Source organism: Rattus rattus, chromosome 4, assembly GCF_011064425.1.
Source record: "Rattus rattus isolate New Zealand chromosome 4, Rrattus_CSIRO_v1, whole genome shotgun sequence".
Taxonomy (NCBI): Eukaryota; Metazoa; Chordata; class Mammalia; order Rodentia; family Muridae; genus Rattus; species Rattus rattus.
In genome coordinates this window covers 91118830-91136111 of record NC_046157.1, presented here as the reverse complement: position 1 = coordinate 91136111, position 17282 = coordinate 91118830, and positions in this window count along the sequence as shown.

The following is a 17282-nucleotide window of genomic DNA, read 5'->3' as shown; positions in this document are numbered from 1 at the left end:
TAGAAGAAAGAATCTCAGGAGCAGAAGATACCATAGAAAACATCAACACACTCAAGATCATAATTGAGGTCACAACACCTTTCCCAACATCCAGCTTCAAACATCCCAACAGTCAAAGAAAATAGAAAATGCAAAAAGCGAGTAATGCAAAACATCGGGAAAATCCAGGACAAAATGAGAAGATCAAACCTAAGGATAATAGGTATAAAAACGAGCAAAGATTCCCAACTTAAAGGGTCAGAAAATATCTTCAATAAAATTATAGAAGAAAATTTCCCTAACCTAAAGAAAGAGATGCCCAGGAACATACAAGAAGCTACAGAACTTGAAATAGACTGGACCAGAAAAGAAACTCCTTCCATCACTACTAATCAAAATACCAAATGCACAAAATAAAGAATATTAAAAGCAGTAAGGAAAAAAGTCAAGTAACATATAAAGTTACACCTATCAGAATTGCACCAGACTTCTTATCAGAGGCTATAAAAGCCAGAAGATTCTAGGTAGATGTCATGCAGACATTAAAAGAACACAACTGCTATCCAGCAAAACTCTCAAGTAACATAGATGGAGAAACCAAGATATTACATGACAAAACTAAATTCACACAATATCTTCATATAAGTTCAGCCCTACAAAGGATAATAGATGGAAAACTCTGACACAAGGAAGGAAATTACACCCTAGAAAAAGCAAGAAAGTAAACTTCTTGGAAGAAAACCAAAAGAAGAGAGCCACATTAACATAATTCCACCTATAACACAAAAATAACAGGAAGCACCAATCACTATTCCTTAATATCTCTTAACATCAGTGGACTCAATTCCTCAATAAAAAGACAAAGACTAACTGACTGGATACACATAAACAGGACCCAACATTTTGCTGAATACAGGAAACTCACCTCAGTGACAAAAACAGACAATGGCTCAGAAGAAAAGAAAATGGTCCCAAGAAACAAGCTGGAATAGCCATTCTAATATCAAATAAAATTGACTTTCAACCAAAAGTTATCAAAAAAAGGAAGGAAGTACACTTCATACTTGTCAAAGGAAAAATCTACCAAGAACTCTCAATTTTGAACATCTATGCTCCAAATGCAAGAACACCCACTTTTATAAACAAAAAAAAACTTTACTAAAGCTCAAAGCACATATAGCACCTAAAACAATAATAGTGGGAGACTTCAACATGCAACTTTCATCAATGGAGAGATCATGGAAACAGAAACTAAACAGAGATATAGTGAAACTAATAGACTTTATAAATCAAATGTACTTAACAGATATCTATAAAGCACCTCATCCTTAAACAAAAAACTAAACCTTTTTCTCAGCACCTCATGACATCTTCTCCAAAATTGACCATATAATTGGTCACAAAACAGGCCTCAACAGATACAAGAAGATTGAAATAATCCCTTGCATCCTATCAGATCACCACGACTTAAAGCTGGTCTTCAATAACAATAAAAACAACAGAAAGCCCACATAAACATGGAAACTGAACAACATTATCAATGATAACTTGGTTAAGGAAGAAACAAAGAAATTAAAGACTTTTTAGAATTTAATGAAAATGAAGGCACGACATACCAAAACTTATGGGACACAATGAAAGCAGTACCAAGAGAAAAAACTCATAACACTGAGATCCTCAAAGAAGAAACAAGAAATAGCATACATTAGCAGCCTGACAGGACAACTAAAAGCTCTCGAACAAAAAGAAGCAAATACATCCAAGAGGAGTAGACAGTAGAAAATAGTCAAACTCAGGGCTAAAATCAAACAAGTAGAAGCAAAAAGAACTATACAAAGAATCAACAAAATCAGGAGTTGGTTCTTTGAGAAAATCAACAAGATAGATAAACCCTTAGCCAGATTAACCAGAGGGCACAGAGACAGTATCCAAATTAACAAAATCAGAAATGAAAAGGTAGACATAAAAACAGAATCTGAGGAAATTAAAAAAATTACCAGATCCTACTACAAAATCTGGATCAAATGTACAATTTTCTAGACAGATTCCAGGTACCAAAGTTAAATCTAGATCAGATAAATAGTTCAATAATAGAAAGAAATAGAAGCAGTCATTAAAATCTCTCACCAAAAAGAGCCCAGGACCAGATGGGTTTAGTGCAGAATTCTATCAGACATTCAAGGTAGACCTACTACCACTACTCTCCAAACTTTTCCACAAATAGAAACAAAAGGAACACTACCCAATTCATTCTATGAAGCCACAATTACAGGTATACCTAAATCACACAAAGACAAAATGAAAAGAACTTCAGAAATTTTCCCTTATAAATATTAAAGCAAAAATATTCAATAAAATCCTTGCAAGCCGGATACAAGAACACATCAAAATGATCATCCATCATGATCAAGTAGGCTTTATCAGGGATGCAGGGATGATGGTTCAATATACGGAAATCCATCAACATAATCCACTATATAAAAAAATTCAAAGAAAAAAACCACATGATCATTTCATTAGATGCTGAGAAAGCATTTGACATAATTCAACACCCCTTGATAAAAAGTCTTAGAAAGATCAGGAATTCAAGGCCCATACCGAAACAGAGTAAAAGCAATGTACAGCAAACCAGTAACCAACATCAAATAAAATGGAGAGAAACTTGAAGCAATCCCACTAAAATCAGGGACTAGACAAGGCTGCCCACTATCTCCCTACTTATTCAATATAGTACACAAAGTCCTAGCCAGAGCAATTAGAGAGCAAAATGAGGTCAAAGGGATACAAATTGGAAATGAAGAAGTCAAAATATCACTATGTACAGATAATATGATAGTAAACTTATGTGATCCCAAAAATTCCACCAGAGAATTCCTAAACCTGATAAACAACTTCACCAAAGTGGATATAAAATGAACTCAAACAAATCAGTAGCCTTCCTCTACTCAAAGGATAAACAGGCTGAGAAATAAATTAGGGAAAAGACATCCTTCACAAAAGTCACAAATAATATAAAATACCTTGGTGTGACTCTAACCAAGCAAGTGAAAGATCTGTATGACAGGAACTCCATCCAAGTCTCTGAAGAAAGAAATCAAAGAAGATCTCAGAAGATCGAAAGATCTCCCATGCACATGGATTGGCAGGATTAATATTGTAAAAATGGCCATCTTGCCAAAAGCAATCTACAGATTCAATTCAATCTATCCCCATCAAAACTTCAACTCAACTCTTCATAGACTTAGAAAGAGCAATTTGAAAATTCATTTGAAATAACAAAAACAAAAACAAAAAACATACAAAACAAAACAAACAAACAAACAAAATCAAGAAAGTGAAAAATATTCTCAACAATAAAAGACCTTCTGGGGGAATCACCATCCCTAGCCTCAAGCTGTATTATTGAGCAACAGTGATAAAAACTGTATGGTAAGGGTACAGAGACAGAAACATAGATCAATGGAATAGAATTGAATACCTTGATCTTTGACAAAGGAGCTAAAAACCATCCAGTGGAAAAAAGACAGAATTTTCAACAAATGGTGCTGGTTCAACTGGCGTCAACATGTAAAGGGATGCACTTTGATCCATTTTTATCTCCAGGTACAAAGCTCAAGTTCAAGTGGATCAAGTACCTCCATATAAAACTAGATGCACTGAAACTAATAGAAGAGAAACTAGGGAAGAGCTTCAAACTAATGGGCACACGGGAAAAGTTCCTGAACAGAACACCAATGGCTTATGCTCTAAGATCAAGAATCGACTAACGGGACCTCAGGAAATTGCAAAACTTCTTTAAGGCCAAGGACACTGTCAATAGGACAAAATAGCAATCAACAGATTGGGAAAAGATCTTTATCAATCCTACATCTGATAAAGGGCTAATATTCAATATATACAAAGAGCACAAGAAGTTAGACTCCAGAGAATCAAATAACCCCATTAAAAAAAATGGGCTAAAGATCTAAACAAATATCGAAATGCAGAGAAACACCTAAAGAAATGTTCAACATCCTTAATCATCCGGGAAATGCTAATCAAAACAACCCTGAGATTCCATCTCACACCAGTCACAATGGCTCAGATCCAAAACTCAGGTGACAGCAGATCCTGGCAAGGGTGTGAGAAAGGGGAACACTCCCCCATTGTTGGTGGGTTTGCAAGATGGTACAACCACTCTGGAAATCAGTCTGGCAGTTCCTCCAAAAATTGGAAATAGTACTACTTGAGGGCTCAGCTATATCACTCCTGGGCATATAAGCCAAAAGGTGCTCCAACATATAACAAGGACACATGTTCCACTAAGTTCATAGCAGCGTTATTTATAATAACCAGAAGCTGGAAAGAACCCAGATGTCCCTCAACAGAGGAATGGATATAAAAAATGTGGTGACATTTACATAATGGAGTACTAGTCAGCAATTAAAAACAATGACTTCATAAAACTCTTAGGCAAATGGGTGGAACTAGAAAATATCTTCCTGAGTGAGGTAACTCAGTCACAGAAGAACACATAAGATATGCACTCACTGATAAGTGGATATTAGTCCAAAAGCTCATAATACCCAAGATACAATTACAGACCACATGAAGCTCAAGCACAAGAAAGACCTAAGTGTAGAGGCTTCGGTACTTCTTAGAAGGGGAAAAATACTCCCAAGAGGAAATACAGAGACAATTTTTGGAGCTGGGCCTGAAGAACAGGCCATTCAGAGACTGCCACACATGGGGATCCATCCACGTGCAGTTACCAAACCCAGTCACTGTTGGGGATTCCAGGAGTTGCATGCTGACAGGAGCCTGATGTAGCTGTATTCTGAGATGCTCTGCCAGAACCTTACAAATACAGAGGTGGATGCTCACTGCCAACCACTGAACTGATAATGGGGCCCCCAATGTAGGAGGTAGAAAAAGGACTGAGGTAGTTGAGGGGCTCTGCAACCCCATAGGAAGAACAACAATATCAACCAACCAGACACTCCAGATATCCCAGGGTCTAAATTACCAACCAAAGAGTACAAATTGAGTGAACATTTTTTAAGAGCTGCAGAGCAAGGGAGCGGCTCAAGCACATGGGCACAGGCATGTAGCTGGGACACTGGTGGGCACAGAGAGAGCTCACTTGTATGAGAGTCTTAGGGGTCACACGTGCGTGGGAAAGCAAGTCTCACAGACAGAGTTCCTGCGGAATGGGTTCTGACCTGCTTTTCACGGGCACAAACCAGGAGCTACAGCAACGAGGAAGGGAAGAGGTAGAGGCCTGGGGATGGGGCCAGGCAGAGATATTGCTTTCTGACTAGTGTAAATTAGACCAAAACATCCCAGGAAATGGGGATAGTCCTGAAAGCCGATAGACCTGTGGGTGAGAATAGGGATTAATTGCCCCGACCAGGGTTGGGGCTAGATTTAGAGTCAGTGCTCCTAAGTTAGAGAGCAGTCTATCCAGGTCAGGCCTGGCATCAAACTGTCTCAGAGAGAGAGAGACTCACCCAAGTGAAAAAGTCCTAGAACGAGGGTCAGTGAAAGGATCTATCCCCAGAGGCCAAGCTCAAGAACGCTCCCCTGAAACCATGTGTACAGCTTGGAAAGCGAAGCTCTGAGGTAAAGCGCACAGAGGTGGAGTAGGTACTGCTCACCAGCATGTGCTTGAAGAGGGCACTGTCCTTAGTGGGCAGCTGTAAGTAGGGCATCATGGTGATGGGGAGGCCTGCTGGAGTGGTGAGTCCTGAGTTCGCCAGCAACCAGCAGGTGGGGGTGGTCTGATGGCGTAGATGGTGTGGCAGCAGCTGCAATCTAATCCCTGTGATTCATGCAGAAGTGGCAATAGATGTAACAGCAGGGCCTAACAGCAGGATGCAGGACAGTGATCTTGGGTCATGTGGGCAGAAGTGGTGTGCATCTCCATTCTTTCTCACTGAAAGGAAAATTATGCGAATTTAAGGTTTAAAAATACAAAATTAAAAGAGTAAGCTCCAAAAGCCACAGACTCAGGGCTAAGCCCTGCCACCAGGAATAGCAGGCCATAAAGATAAAGAAAAGGAATGCAGGAACTAGCCCAGGCTATCGGGACTGATTCATGGGCCATCCGGCAAGAAGACATCCCCCCCAGTTTACTCAGGGTCATACTTTAACTAGATGTCCTCCGGATCCTGATAAGCCCCTGACTTTTAGCACGGACTCTTCTTCTTCTTTGTAACCTCACTGCTATGTTTAAATGAGCCAATTGTGTGTAACCGCGCCAAAACCCCTAGCTTTCCCTATATAAACCCCTGACTTTTGAGTTTCGGGTTCGACTCCCCTGTCTCCTGCATGAGATACGTGTCGGCCCGAAGCTTCGTTATTATTATTAAATGGCCTCTTGCTTTTACATCAAAACCAGTCTCTCGTGTTTCCTGGGGCACGCCATCCCACGACTTGAGCGAGGGTCTGTCATCACCACACCCATAACCAGCACACAGCCCATGGCAAGTGACCACAACTGCACCCCGGGGCCAGAGTGGACCATGGCTCCGTGCTATTATTTTCTGCACTGAGGTCAAGAATATCATGAGAAAGAATGTGTGGATTGCTTTATAACAGACAGGGAACAAATGGATAAAGCCACGGGGTCCTAATATTCTCTTCAAGGCCTAATTTCCTTCCCTCACACTTCCCCTCTGAAAGGTTCCCACCAGCTCTTCTACAGCTTGTGCTAAGGAGCAAGTCCTGGGTAACACTGAAATCCAAAACTCAGGACCTAGAGAAGACTCCAAATGTTCCCATCCTTCCCAAAATACAACATTTATTCAGCCCAGTGTAAGTCCAAAAGTTGATTGAGACTCTAGACAGAGTTGCTCAGCCATCTTGGGGGTATCAAAGGTTGTCCTGAATCTGAAATGCCAACTCAGTGGCACAAATGTAACACAACAGAAAATATAAGGAACTCAAGTACTTGGCAACATCACTAAGTGATTGACTAAGTATTCTTTTCCAAGAAATCCTACTGTATGCAATACTAAATGGTTTTATTCTCAAGGTTATTTATTTAGCAAATATTTAGCACAAAGCTAACTTTTAAAACTGAAGTTGTTAGGTTTCGTTTTTATAACTAAACTAAAGAGAACAAAATAGTGATGTAAGGATGAATTTGTGATGCTTCTAACATTGCGATACTTTGAATGAGAATGGCCTCCAGAGGCTCATACAGATAACATTGTAATATATAAATATTATAATATGTAGATACATAATGATTAATCAGGGAGCAACACTATTGGAAAAGAAGAAGGATGTGTGGCTTAGAGTGGGAGTGTATATGTATTGCCCTATTGTAGGAAATATGTTTTCTGTGATTTCAGAACCCCAGGCTATGCCCAGGCTTATTCTGTTGGCTTACAGATCAGGATATAGCTCTTAGCAAATTATCAAGTATCATGGCTGCCTGCTGCCATTTAAATTAGTTAAATGATTTCATATATATATATATATATATATATATATATATATATATATATATATATATATATGAGTTACCTTATTCATGGATTCATGGTGTCTCTTCACAACAATAGAATCATAACTAAGATAGAAACAATTCTTTATAAGTTCATTCTGGTGAAAATAGGTACTCTACTATAAGACTCATGTCCTTTCTGAAACAAGGAAGATCATATAAGAACACACATACTTTTTTCTCTTTTCAGAGGTATCCACTTTTATTACTAGCACACACATCTAGAAGTTCACAACCTACATAACTCTAACTGTGAAGGCTTCTAGCTCTTCCAGCTTCTGCATAAAATAAAGGGTCATAGAAATATATAGACATTGACACACACGTGAACTTAAAATCTTGTTAGATACCACTAGGCAAATTCTTTTTTTTTTTCTTTATTTATTTATTTATTTATTTATTTATTTATTTATTTATTTATTTATTTTATTAACTTGAATATTTCTTATATACATTTCGAGTGTTATTCCCTTTCCCGGTTTCCGGGCAAACATCCCCTTCCCTTCCCCCCTTCCTTATGGGTGTTCCCCTCCCCACCCTCCCCCCATTGCTGCCCTCCCCCCGACAGTCTAGTTCACTGGGGGTTCATTCTTAGCAGGACCCAGGGCTTCCCCTTCCACTGGTGCTCTTACTAGGATATTCATTGCTACCTATGAGGTCAGAGTCCAGGGTCAGTCCATGTATAGTCTTTAGGTAGTGGCTTAGTCCCTGGAAGCTCTGGTGGCTTGGCTTTGTTGTACATATAGGGTCTCGAGCCCCTTCAAGCTCTTCCAGTTCTTTCTCTGATTCCTTCAACGGGGGTCCTATTCTCAGTTCAGAGGTTTGCTGCTGATATTCGCCTCTGTATTTGCTGTATTCTGGCTGTGTCTCTCAGAGCGCATCTACACTTGCACTTCTTTGCTTCATCCATCTTGTCTAATTGGGTGGCTGTATATATATGGGCCATGGGGCAGGCTCTGAAATGGATGTTCCTTCAGTCTCTGTTTTAATATCTTCCCTGCCAAGGGTATTCTTGTTCCCCTTTTAAAGAAGGAGTGAAGCATTCACATTTTGATCATCCGTCTTGAGTTTCATTTGTTCTAGGCATCTAGGGTAATTCAGGCATTTGGGCTAATAGCCACTTATCAATGAGTGCATAACTAGGCAAATTCTTAAAATGGTGTTTATAGGCAAAGAGCTTTCACCAATATGGTGTTTATAGGCAAAGAGCTTTCACCAATATTTTCCACTTAAAAAAACCAATAAGTTCTTCACACTTATTAAAAAGATATAAAGTTCTAGAAACTGGTGAATGTCAACTAGAGGCCCAAGTATCCCTCCTGCACCATGCATTTTATTTATCAAGCAACAAGCAAAGTAAAAGGTTCACCCAACAGCTTGTAGAAGGAAGAATAAGGGGCAAGCTATCTTATCCATACCTCGTGTGTAGCTTCAGTGGCCAGCTTTCTTCTAGCCAAGGCCTCGAATTATATATGAATCACCAGAATTTAGACATAATGTGGCACCAATGATGGCTGAGTATAAAAACAGACAAAGCAGTGTAGAGGGCATACATTTGGGTCCTAGCCTGTGCTTCCACGGGAGCCACAACTGGGTCCATGGTCCTACAGAAGCAACAGTCTGTTACCACCAAAGGCCAGATGGTGTCCCTGTTATAGGCAGCACCCTGGGGATATCTGAAGACTTGTGTCTGAGGGCTGTACAGAACTGGCCCCACCCCTCACCTGAGCAGTGTGGGAGAGTTGGCCCTGGAGGCATGAGAGCAGGAAAACTGATACTGTCCCTAGTCAGCTTCATCAAGAAATTGGGCATCACACATTTTAGGAGGTGCTGGTGAGCCACACTAAGGTTATGCGCATGGGAGAGCTGGCCCTACCACTCACCTCCCATGTGGTAGCATTAACAAGGAAGATATGCCCTCCTCCCCCTCTCACCTCTCAACACCTGCAGCAGAAGTAAGACCTGTTCCTTGGGTCATAAGAGCAGAACTGACCTTGCCCCTCAGCAACTGTAGCACTCAGGGGAGCAGGCCCTATTGCGGAGAGCTTTTAGTGTCTTTCATAGAAATTTTGGCAAGTACCTGTTACTGGGCTCAAGGAAGTGGGGTCAGATAAGAATATTCACATTTGGGCTAATCCAAGAAACAAGGTAAACACAGCCAAGGAATGTGTGACTTCCCTTTTGTCTTGATAATCCTGTTAAGTCCCTAGACTCTGGAGGACTTTGTTTGATTACTACCTGGTGTGATCTCTTTGATCTTTACCTTGCTTGGTCACTTTGTCTTTGATCTGAAAACTGACTGTATTCTTTGAATGTCCCTAGATTGTTATAAAAGTAGACTGAGAAAAAAAAATAAAGCTGCTTCAGCCTCAGCACTGGCTGGAGTCATGTCATAGTTTTGTCTAATTAGCTTTTTTTCTTTTCAATCCTCACTCCGTCCCTTGAGACCCTTTTGACTGACTGAGCTGGCTTGGTCACCCTGTACCTCCCCTAGGCAGCAGGGGAAAGATAACTCTGGTGGCAGGAGCATGGGAGGTCAGACCCTGTCACTTTTCTACTGTGTGGTGGCATGGGGAAGTAAGAGATGCGGGGGCACAGCCCTTGCCACTTAGAACAGGCAGAAGTGATGTCCCTGGCTTTTACCTGCTGCAGCACTCGGAAGAGCTTGCCCTGCCCTTCACCTGGGCAGTACAACAGTGTTGGTCTTGGATGTGGAGGCTGCAGGTGATGGAGCCTGAGTGAGTGTGGGAAAGCCAGCCCTGCCTCTTGTTTGCTGTGTGGTGTTGTCAGCAAGAGAGATATCTCCACCCCAACCCTTGTACCCTGCCATCTAAGTAAACAGAAAAGCTGGCCTTGGGTTCATGAGGGCAGGAGAGCTGGTCCTGCTCCCCACATGCTGCAGCATTCCTAAGAACAGGCCCAGCACTTCACCAGGGCAGCACAGTAGAGCTGACCCTGATGGCAAGAGGGAGACAAGCAAGCATGGGAGAGATGGCCGTGCAATGTGCCTGATGTGCAGCAGCCTGGGTGAACAAGAGATGCCTTTCCCCACCCTCACCCCTTTCCATCTATGGATGGCAGGAAAGCTGACTCTGGGTCATAAGAACAAGAGAACTAGTCATGTCCCTCACTAGCTGCAATAGCCAGGAGAAGGGGCCCCACACCTTGCTTAGGATGCAAGATAGGGCTGTCCCTGGTTCTGTGAGTTGCCGGCTGAACAGATCAAATACCTCTCAGACCCAGACACAGGGTTTTGAATTGGCCCACCCCAACATTTACCCCATTGATGAACTGCTGGAGTGCAAGAAGGGGCCTCTTTTACAAATCCAAAAATACAAGATCTCCATGACACAGGGAACAACAGGGTATCTGAGAGGAGGCCAGGTCTGGTGAATTTAAGCAGCTGAAGGTACTTGCCATCCAGTCTGATGATCTGAGTTCAATCCCCAGAACGCCACATGGTGGAAAGAGAGAACTGACTCCCACAAATTGTCCTCTGTCCTCCACAGACACACAGTTACACTCATATGTACATATAAACATACATACATACATACATACATATATACTACATACATACTACATACATACTACATACATACATGTAGGGTTATGAGAACCCGCATCTACTTCTACACAGGGCTTAGTTGCTCGGGGAGGCAGGACATGGGAAGTTGACTGTGCTTACCCTACGCCATCATTGGATGGGCATCAGGCAGTGCCATTGGAAGCCGCAGAAGAGCTGAGAATGGAGTGGGGTTCTGCAGGCTGTGTCTAGCCTGGGGCCAGAGGGGAAAAGAGGGGAAGCTCTGGCTAGTTCTGCAGGGAGAGTCCTTGGCTTGTCAGCAGTTGGCTGGGCTGCAGACTTGAGCTTGGTTTGGTAGGAGTGCTAAAAGGACTTCTATGGGAGATTAGACAGAGGCTCTGTAGATGGAGGCCTTCTCCATGGCTCCCCATGGTGGATCCCAATGAAAGAGACAGTCCATAGCTTTAAGGCATTTATTTTCATTGTGGAAAGTAGATGAGTAAAACCATACCCACTTCTCAGGTTGGGCTTGAAATTAAATACCTTTTGCAAGGAGGAGTGTCTTAGAAGGAAACCTCAGTGGCTAAACCTCCAGGTCTTTAGGTACCTCATTAAAATGAAGATTTCTTGAGCCTATATGACCTGCATCCTCCACCAGAAGAGGGACTTGGGGCATTGCCCTTACATGATTGATGGCCACAGTCAAGGATGATGAACATTGAAAAGGATACCCAAGGTTGATATCTGGCATCAACATGTACACATGTGGAGACAATCTGCATAAACACAAAAAAATACCCTGCACCTATACCTGCACAATACACACAAAAAGTACAAAAAAAAGGTAACATTTCAAATCTGTCAATATCAAGACTGCAAAAGACACCTAAGGGTCTGTTCTAACAAGCAAATATGTGACAGAGAGATGAGAAAGACAGGGTATGTGGTGGAGAGTTGGGAGAGAAAGTGAAGCTGAGTGGTCCATGCACTGTGGAGAGCAGGAGAACTGGAGATGTGACTGTGGTGAGGAACAGGCTGATATGAGGAGCCTGTGCAAGTACTTGAAGCCACGGTGATGAATGTGCTGAAGAACCACCACGAAATGTAGTTTTTTAAAGGCCTGAGTGATTCAGTTGTCTTAATGTAGACAGTTACTCCTTCCAAAAATCTTCCTGGAAAAATGGAGTTAATGTCCACCGGCCACATTTTCCACAGGGCATCTTCTCAATAACCTAAAGGGTGAGTCTGGCTTCTAACCCTGGAGCTCCAGGACAGACCCTCACAGGAGATGGCTGTGTAGGGATTTTTTTGGCAAATTTACTCCTGCCATCTATAAATAAGCATCTTCTGTCTCCTTGTAACCTCCAGGACTCACTCAGACAAATCTCATAGGAGTGTTGTAGCAGTTTTCATTTTGCTTCTTATGTGATTTTTCTGCTAGTGGGCATTCATCCATCATTCTACACTGTCCACTGTCGGCGCCAGCACCGACACGGTACCGAGAATCGGGTGAAAGCCTGTGGGATGAAAGAAACACACACACACAGGTTATTCGTGTCAAGCCAGAAGAGGAAGAGCTTCTGGTTTCTTTATTGACCCAACTATATATCCAAAGTACAGCACTTAGCAGGTATCTGCCAAACACAGTGGGGAACCCCTGAGATTCCGTAACAAAGGACCAGCTAGGTGGCCTGAATAAATTAGGAAAATAGCCAGAAGGCCATCCTAATTCCTAAGACTCAGGTGAGAAGTACTGGCCAGACTGCTCCCAGTTGGGGACAAAAGGCTTCCACATGCAAAGGCAGGGCTCAGCAGGGGTCAAACCTTGCTGGAGACCCAGAAGGGTCTTGTTCCGGCTGAAAACATCCCATGGATGCAAACTTCTTGTGCCGTAAACAGGGAGAGGCTTTTGATCCACAATCTAAGACAAAGGCCAGACAGTGACAAGGCAACTAGGCCCAAATCCAATTCGGCTCCCACAGTCCACAATTCTTACTGTAGCCAGAGATATACTTTTTACAATGGAGCAGGCCTATTCCTATGCAGCCTGCATAGGTAGAATCACACTCTTTATCTGTATATGACCCACAGACATTCTTTTTTTCCCACCATCTTTATTAAATTGGGTATTTCTTCTTTACATTTCAATTGTTATTCCCTTTCCTGGTTTCCAGGTTAACATGCCCCTAACCCCTCCTCTTGCAATTTGACTGCCCCTATCTTCCTGTTCCCAGAGGCCTTATATGGTTTCCTCTTGGGCCAGGGATGTGGGCAAGGGTGGGCAGTACTGGCAGTCTCTCCTGCCCTGCAGTCTCAGGAGTGCCCACCTGTCTGGGCCATGAGCTCTCTCTTCCACGGGGTTTGGGAGCAGGGAGCTGTGGGCCAGGATCAGCAAGGTTCAGGCCCCAGCTAGAAACCGAAAGTGCCTGGTCCCAGAGGAAATTTGGCTTTGTGTGTGACCCAGGGACATTCATACATTACTGTATATCACTTCGTGGAGGTATCTCTGTCACCTATTCTTCTACATCCACAGGAATTCAGCCCTTGGTACAGACTATACCACTCATTCTGCTCTGGCTGTTAGCTGCATATCATGGAATAAACAGATCTGTATCACTCCCTTGAAAGTGATGAAATAAAATCTAATATTATGAAGCTTAAACAAGAAAAAAATTTGTCTTGTGGTCCTAAGGGCTAGAATTTCAAGATCAAGATGTGCACATAACTAGTTTCTCCTTCACTTTCCTTAGCTGATAGATGCCTTGTTCATGTCTGCCTGTTGAATTGAAATAGTACTCTCTCCAAAGAGGTATGACATAATCTATATATCACAACCCCAAAAGACCATCAAAAACCACAGATATTTATATTATGACTCATAAAAAATAGAAAAATTCCAGTTATGAGTTCCAGCAACAAGAATAATTTTATGGTTGGAATCACATCATAATGAACTGTATAAAGGGTTACAGCATTAGGAAGTTTGAGAACCAATGTTCTTAAAACATTGCTTTAACATAATGACCTCTTAAAAGGCCATGTTTACAAACACAATTATGTTCTAAGGTACAAGAAGTTAGAACTAAACATATAAGTAAGTCATGACCCTAAGGAGCAAATTGCACATAACAAGATCGTATCTGATTTGGGATGGTTAGGGTCAAAAGAAAAGGTGGGTTCTCATTAAGATCACACGTCAACCTGAACTTCCTCTTCATCCTGGGATAAAGTGTCATGTCTGAGTTTATCAGTTTCTTTTTCTACTCAACCTGCCAGTTGAGGTTGAGAGCTGAGAGTGAAATACCTTCCCACTACTCTCTTGATCCTTCCACCCTCCCAGGAGTCAATGCCCAATTTTCTGCTTGATCTATAGATAGTACAGTCTGTCTTAGAGCTGTACCTGTAGAGCTACTCAGAAAAGCCTGTCTCTCCAACATATGTATCCAATAGGGTAAAGCCAATTGGTTCCCATCTAGCTCTATATTCTTTTTTTTCTCCATCTTTATTAAATTGGGTATTCCTTATTTACATTTCAATTGTTATTACCTTTCCCGGTTTCCAGGCCAACATCCCCCTAACCCCTCCCTCTCCCCTTCTATGTGGGTGTTCCCCTCCCCATCCTCCCCCCCATTACCGCCCTCCCCCCAACAATCTAGTTCACTGGGGGTTCAGACTTGGCAGGACCAAGGGCTTCCCCTTCCACTGGTGCCCTTACTAGGCTATTCATTGTTACCTATGAGGTTGGAGCCCAGGGTCAGTCCATGTATATAGTCTTTGGGTAGTGGCTTAGTCCCTGGAAGCTCTGGTTGGTTGGCATTGTTGTTCATATGGGGTCTCAAGCCCCTTCAAACTCTTTCAGTCCTTTCTCTGATTCCTTCAACGGGGGTCCCATTCTCAGTTCAGTGGTTTGCTGCTGGCATTCGCCTATGTATTTGCTGTATTCTGGGTGTGTCTCTCAGGAGAGATCTACATCCGGATTCTGTCAGCCTGCACTTTTTTGCTTCATCCATCTTATCTAGTTTGGTGGTTGTATATGTATGGGCCACATGTGGGGCAGGCTCTGAATGGGCGTTCCTTCTGCCTCTGTTCTAAACTTTGCCTCCCTATTCCCTGCCAAGGGTATTCTCGTTCCCCTTTTAAAGAAGGAGTGAAGCATTCGCATTTTGGTCATCCTTCTTGAGTTTTACATGTTCTGTGCATTTAGGGTAATTCATAGCTCTAGATTCTTGATTCAAAGTACTTTTGCCCACCTTGAGATAACTCTATCCTATTCACACCCCTAGGTCTCATGGTGCTTTTCTCTCAGATCTGCTCTGTGACGGTCATTCCAGACCATGACAGATAACAGGCAAGATTCACCTTCTCATGTCAGAACCTTCCAGTTTTCATAAAAAATTCTATTGAGGTATTCAAGACAGAGCACCAGATTTGCTGGGTACTGGGCTACTTCTTCAAAAATGTTTATTATTGCTCTAGACTAATTTTTATTATTTGTTTGGTTTCTTACACACATTTACCTACAATTATAGTGATGATGCTTTCTGAGTTCTTTTTATTCAATTAGATTTTTCTCTTTTCACTTGGTTGGGAAGAAGGAAATTAGTGGGGATTACACCTAGCTTTCTTCCTTATGCCCACTTATCACAGGCTCTGATCCTGTTCTACCACATCATGAGCTGGTAAACAATTCCTTAATCCTCTTGTGACTGCACACGAGACAGCTTATCATCACAAGTGAAGCAATCTTATTAGTCCACAAACAACACAGCCTCGGATACTGGCTTACTTTGGAAACATTTCCCATCATGAGAGAAGCAAGTAATCCCTGCAGGTGTCCAAGAAGTAAGAAAATCTACCTCAGCAGGTGTTTGCACTGAATAGAAGTCAACAGGCAAGGGATGTGATCTGAGATTTTTGCTTGCTCATGGACAATGCCAATCTGTAATACTGTTAAAGAATATTAGTCATTGCACATGTTCCCATAGTCCTTGCCAAAACACTAAATGCAGAGCATATCTGTGAAGCAAATGTCTCCTGAGCATTGATCATTCATTGAGAAAATGCTGCTAAGCAATTATTTGACTACAGAAGAGTTTCTGAGCTCATCTCACCTCACTAATTTTAAGCCTAGAGTCTAAAGTTTTGATTTATAACAAAACCCAAATTATCTCCAAGTTTCCCAGACTTGCCATTCTAGGCTCATCCTGTGTCATGAACCCACATTCAGGTTTCCTATGAATCCAGCTTAAGCTCCATCACTGGGGTTTAGAATCTACTTCTCCTTCTGCATGCACACCCTTTGCAGCATTCACCATCATAGCATCTCAAGTCTTAGAGAGTTTATCTGACTTCTTAACCATCAACCTTTCCATTCCTTACTCACTGATTCTCCATTACTCACTGATTCTCCATGTTGAATTTTCTTCATGACACAATGCATAGCACCTGTTATTCATCACCATTGTATTGGAGGTTACCCATGTCTGCATAGCTCAATTGAGGGCAGAAACTTGAATTGACTGCCATACAGACTTGAGGTTGTTGAATTAAGAGCCTCAGGAAGACCCTGAGCACAGCCTGAGCAAAACACCGCCCCTGAGCAGATTCCTGAGAAGGGTTCACCAAAGAACATGTCCCCGGAAGAAAGGAGGATATCTTGCAGTGTAGTGATTCACCTTATATCCATTCCCAAACTCCCCACCCTAAGCTTCAGTTCCTGCTTCATTTCTGCCCCATTTTAAATTGATACCCCTGATTTTGGCCCATGGAGGGTCACACATAAGGATAGGAAGCTGTTATGAAGATCTCATGTCTATGGCATTTATCTAAAACTGAATTGCTGAGAAGTTTTGTACTATGAATAATTACCACCTGTAGGCATAAATTTCTTTTATCCTTTAGGCATACATTTTTGCAGCCTATTTTAATAAAAGTTCACCCTTCCTTTTGCCTACCACACACCAGAGGTAGTAGAAAAGAAGTTATTAGGATATGAGGAAAGTGGACCTGTTTCTCAATAGTTCTTTGGGGATGAGCTCAATCTTCATCTGCAGTCCAGTCCTCTCAGCAGGTAGACAATGCCTGCAAACCAGTAGCTGTAGTTCAATCCTGAAGAAGCCACAAGGCTTGCCAACTGGCCTGAGGCTGCCAAAGCAGCAAGAAGCCTCAGGAATTTTGAGGTTTCAAAGTTTCTTTTTAGTTTCTCTCAATGGCAGTATTACCACAAGTGGAGCTCAACCAATACTTTATAAGACAAACCAATATATGTGTGGCATTAGCAAAGAA